The sequence below is a fragment of the Diceros bicornis genome, chromosome 19 (assembly GCF_020826845.1).
Source record: "Diceros bicornis minor isolate mBicDic1 chromosome 19, mDicBic1.mat.cur, whole genome shotgun sequence".
NCBI lineage: Eukaryota > Metazoa > Chordata > Mammalia > Perissodactyla > Rhinocerotidae > Diceros > Diceros bicornis.
Window position 1 is genome coordinate 42,999,117 of NC_080758.1, and position 6,000 is coordinate 43,005,116.

The window sequence follows — 6,000 nt, forward strand, 5'->3', positions numbered from 1 at the left end:
GTGTTACACTGACATGTGCTTGGTGACTGGGGAGGAGGTACTGATTGGGCTATGAGCCAACCATCTGGGCTGGATGGTTATTATCATAAGCATATTTAGTTTTTCTATTTGCTTTTGGTTAATTAATTGAGTTCTATATATTGTTTGTGTGCTTTCCTGTATGTATGTTGCATTTTAATAGAATAGTTAAAAGAAGAAGGAAGAAAGGGAAGAATTAAAAAAGGAAATGAGGAGAGAGAAGAAAGGCAGTATCAATGGCAGAGTTTATAAAACAAAGATTACGGTGGGGGCAGGGAGGGTTGCACACAATGCTGACTGCAATAAAGGTAATCAAAAACCAGAAATCCTACTTTGCTATGGGTTCTGACAATATATGTTAGGTTTCAGAATAACTGAAAAATTTTATGATAATCACAAATAGAATTAAATCAAAATAGAATTAAAAGAAGATATCTTACTTTCTAAATTTCCCCCAAAGATCATACCAAGCATTAGAGTATATTCAGTAATGTAAATAATAACAATAAATAAATAGCAGTGTAACAAAAACATAGTATATCAAATAAGATGACAGAAACACAGGCAAATAGCTATGACAGTAAATGTAGTTAGGTTACTTTATTAAGTGTAAAAAACATGCAGCTTGAATTAATTTCAATATAATAGTGAAAGTTTAAAATATGAAGTTAGAACAAGGTATATTTGGGAAATGAACATCAAAGGGAAACATGAAAAACTGCTTTAGAATCTATCCAGTTAGAATTCTAGCAAAAAGTCTCTAGTCAGAAAGAGTTGGTCATTTTATGTCAATAAAAATTTAAATCCCTGATTAAATATAACGATGGGTTTTTATGTGTCAGATGATATGGCAAGACACAATATGAGTAAAATCCTATTGGAAATGCAATAAAGAATTCATAGATATAATATTATCAGTCAATGACAGAATACTAGACTAAAAATGACATGGAATCTTTGAAAAATGTGATTAACAGTGTAGACCTACTGTAGGAATGGACAGGCTGATCAATGAAACAGAATAAAGAGTTTAGAAATAGACCCAAGTAGATCCGGGATTTCAAGTATATATTTAGGTTGACATTTCAAAGACACATGACTCAATAAATGGCATTAAGTTGGCCATTTGGAAAAATAAGCTGAATTTCAGTCTCATTCCTTACACCAATTTAAATTCCAGAAGGAGCAAAGATGAAATGTAAAAATGAAACTATAAAAATACTAGACTAGGGGCCGGCCCGGTGGCGTAAGTGGTTAAGTGCACACGCTCCGCTTCAGTGGCCCAGGGTTTGCAGGTTCCGATCCCGGGTGCACACCAACACACCGCTTGCCATGCCATGCTGTGGCAGCATCCCATGTAAAGTATAGGAAGATGGGCATGGATGTTAGCTCAGGGCCAATCTTCCTGAGCAAAAAAGAGGAGGATTGGCATCAGATGTTAGCTCAGGGCTGATCTTCCTCACACACACACAAAAAAATACTAGACTAAAACAACCAAAGGGTATTTTTTTAAATGACTGCTTTTTGAACTGTGAATATATACACATAGACACATGCTTGTACTCATATATGTTATAAAATATGCGCTCAAACATGTATATCTGCAATATGTGTGTGTGCATATGTCAATATGTCATAAAGGAGGGAAATGGCTAAATCTGAATACATAAATTTTGACATGATAAATAAAGGTAATAATCAGATTCTAAGAAACACTACTAGAAAAAGTATTCTCAGCCTAAATGACAGAGAATTAATGTTCTTATTACCAAAAAAACCCCTCATAAATCAATGAGAAAATAAAACACACAACCCAAGCGAAAATGGGCAAAGGACTCAATTATAATTCACAAAAGAAGAAATACAGCTATTATAAATATGAAGAGATGACCTATCTCTTCATTACATAAAGAAATGCAAATAAAACATGATTTCAGTGTCTTCTCCTTTTGAATGTCAGATGTCTAAGTAGGATTGAAAATACACAGAATTGGTATGGATAGCATATAAATATGCTCACACACCGTTGGTAGGAAACTAAAAGGGCATAGCGTGCTCATCAGCAATTTTGACAAAATCTAATTAAAGGTAAAATGTTCGTACTTTGATCCAAGAATTATGCCTTAGGAATTTATCTTTAAAGTAGCCCCCATCAAGAGTAGAGAGATATTTATTTACAAAAATGTTCCTTGCAATACTGTGTTCAATGGCAAAAAAAAGAGGAAACATCCAAAAGTTTGTTATAATATGGAATATAACACATCCTTTAGAAATAAGGTTTCTGAAGAAATTCTAATGACAGTGTAAGATGCTTATAAAAATATAAACTAAAAAAGCGTGAATCGAAGTGTAAATTCGTTTTGATCCCAGGATATGTATATATTTGGACATACACATATAAATATATACAGATACATATATTTGTATACATATATACATATATTACATTCAAATGGATGCACACACAAGAGAAAGATGGCAGTTTATAATATTAACAGTGGGAATCCCTTAGTTGTAAAATTATCCATGATTCTCAATACTTGTATGTATTTTTTAGTGTTTCTATAAAGAAATTGCCTATCTTTTGTAACTACAAAAAATTAATAATTTTAGAAATAAGTTACATTGGGGGAGTAAGTTTTATTGGCCCTAGGAGAAAACTAAGGGTGATTAAAAGATAATCAAATTCACACTTACGTAGGTTTAACTTTTGCTCTTATTCTGGAGTATTTTTAGACATGGTAAAAAGTAAAATTTTGAATATTAGCAGAAATCAAGTTTCACGTTTAACAAAAGGATACAATTTCCATTATCTTTAAGACAAGCATCAAAGAAACAAAATCTCTGTTCTTAGGAAGATCTGAACATCTGATAATCTGCAAACAATAAAACTATATTGTGGTTACTATTGTTCAAAAACAGTCCATTTACAAAGTGAGTTTAGGTTCATTCTCTAGAAATGTTTAATTCCAGACTGATGATCCTAGACCAATTTTTATGCAAATTAATTAAAGCATTAGCTTGAGCCAAACTTAATTACCAGGGCTCCAAGAAGCAATCATGTGATCTGTTTCTAAAGAGAAGTGAATAGATTTTTGGATTATCTGTTCTAATGGTCCCCTCCCATTAGTATGGATCATTGAGTTCACTGTATAAAATATATATATATAAACTGTGGAACCCTTTCTGTTCTTTTGTTTCCTCTGCCAGGAGGGATTAGAGCAGAGGATAGTGGATGGAATTCAACTAGACTGAATGTGGAGAAGCAAACATAAAGATTGCCCCCATGGGGTCAAGAAAGCAAGATGGAATGTGGAATGTCTGAGTGAGCTAAAGAGAAAGGCAGATGGGCTGGAGACCCCTGGAGTCATCATTAACACACAGCAGGCCTGGGTGCAGGGCAAGGAGCCCACACATACCTCCTCTATGTAATATGCCAAATACTGGTTTGGCTCAGGAGTGAGCACATATGATTATTCTTGGATTTCAAAGCAGTGCATCTCATTTCTTTACCCATTTTTTACTAACTTTATTTCAGAAAAATTAGAAAGAAGAAAATATATGTATTTCCATTTCAAGAAAAGATTGCCAAAATATGTAAAGCACACAAGTGAAACAGATCAAGAGGGGGAACATGTGAAAAAGGCAAGAGAGAGAAATACTCCAAAAAAGCTTTGCAATGGCCTCTCATCCTCAAAGTGAAGTGCCAGACCTTACTGGTCATGGAGAAAAACCCTAGTATTCCTCCACAGACTTAGGCTGCCACCTCAGGCAGTCTCACCTTATCAGCAGTGCCCCAGGCCCCATTGGATTGTGATCTTCCTATTCTTGATTGAATTCCTCTGAAAATTTATCAAGTGGAGCGCTGGACTGGAGACACACAAGAAGGCAGAGTGGCTGCTTCTACTCTCTGGAGGCTCTACTCTTTCCCTTCATTGTACAGACAAAGCAGATCTCAAATAATGAGTTAAAGGTCCCAGCAGGGACCTGGGAGTAGGCGTGATGGTCAGTTCCCCATATCAACAGTGACAGAGAATGAGGCTCACTGGATAAACAGTGAAGGTTCCCTCTCAATATCATCCTCCCAATACACAGATGTAAATAGTGACTAGAAACTTCACCAGGAGACATATCCTTATATAATGCCAAAGATAGAAGGATTCTAAGATATTACCTAGTTTTTCAGCCTTTTTTTAAAATAGAGAATGAAATTGAAGCTCAAAGAGGTTGTGATTTGCTTAAAACATTCAGTTCTCTTCCCAGGGTTCTTTGCAATAAATATAGTATATAAAATGCTTAGTAGCCAAAGGCACTTACCTTTTTGCTATAGGGTGCAATAGGAAGTAAATTATAGTCCCTAATTACTATTTACAGACATTGATGAGTACTATAATAGAAGGCCAATGAAATAGACATTTATTAATTACTCCTTATTAGTAGGTGCAGGAAAGGGAAATATGAATAAAACAATTTCTATCTTCACAATGCTCATAACCTAGTAATAGAGACAAAGACAGATACAACTATGTTACAGTGTGATAGGAGAATAATGAACAGATGAAAGAGCAAAGGAACTCAATAAGCAAAGTGAAAATAAATCAATCCTGCTTAGTGACTCAGAGAATGTTACATGAAAAAGGTAAACTGATGGCTTAGCTTTGAAAGATGAAGAGAATTTTACCAGATAAAAAAGGGGAAGAAAGGGTATTTCAGCCATTGAGAGCACATGTTAAGTGGACACAAAGGCAAGAAATAAAGTAATGTGTTTAGAAAATGGTGAGTAGGTTGGGATATAGAGAGAACAGGGGATGGTAGATGATTTGGCCAAAAAACAAAAAGCAGACATTCAAGAAGAAAGAGTTACTCAACAGTTAGATTTCTTAAGTGTTTTCTAGAGTTAAGTAGAATAGGTACTGAGAAAAAGTAATGGGCTAGACACACACACACAAACACACACACACACCTTTTAGCCAGAAATTTTTCTTCTGTGATATCGCTGAAAGCATTTTTCTCTATTTTTAAAATTGTTTCATAATAATTATTAAATTATAGGCTATGAAATTGTATAAATATAAATATAAATGCAGTTTAGCAAAACAAAAATCCTGTAAATTAAAATCCCACCTACCATTCAAAGATGATCAATGATAACAGATAAGGTCTTCTAGTTTTTGTCCCTGCTAATATAAATATGCATAAGGGCACGTGAGATGTGTATATAGTTACAAAAAATAAAATCGTATTCTACCTTCTACAATCTTTTTAAACCTTATAAAATGTTATTTAAATGGTTGCCATCACATAGGTAAAATGCTGATGCTTAGACTTACTAGAATCCTTAGATTAGAAATTCTATTGCTATTTTCTGTCCTCTGCATCTACCCCATCTGCATGTTTCATTTTGCTCACCCCCTTTGCTTTCTTGGTGAACTTTAAGTCAAGAGTTTGATCTCTAAAACATTAGTTAATCTATAGTGTTTATTCTCTTTTATGACATCCATTGCAGATGTTAAGACTATCATCATGTTTTTAGGCCTGAAGAATTTTCTTATAGTCTTAGTCAATTTCCTCTTCATTCAGTCCATCTTTTCATTTCCTTATTCATTCCTTATTTCATTTCATTGCAAACACAAAGACACTTTCTATATTTTTCCTTTTTCTAAATATATCTTTTACAAAAGTATTTTTCTCTTAGTATAATTCTCCTCTTGTATTATGTTTCAATTTTTAAGTCCCCTATTTGTTTGGATAGCTAAAAATAACGATCCAGGCAAGATGTTTGCCAGGAGATCCATTGAGAATATTCCTTTTACTTTCTGTGTGACAGAAACCTCCTCTCTATCTAGCCATTCTGGTCTCTATCCAGTATTTATCTAGAGTAGACCTAGAATGTGAAACCTATGGCATAAGTTTTATCAGAAATAGGATTGATTTCCTCCCATCTCATTCCTTGTGGTTGACTTTTAAACTTGATTTTAGAAT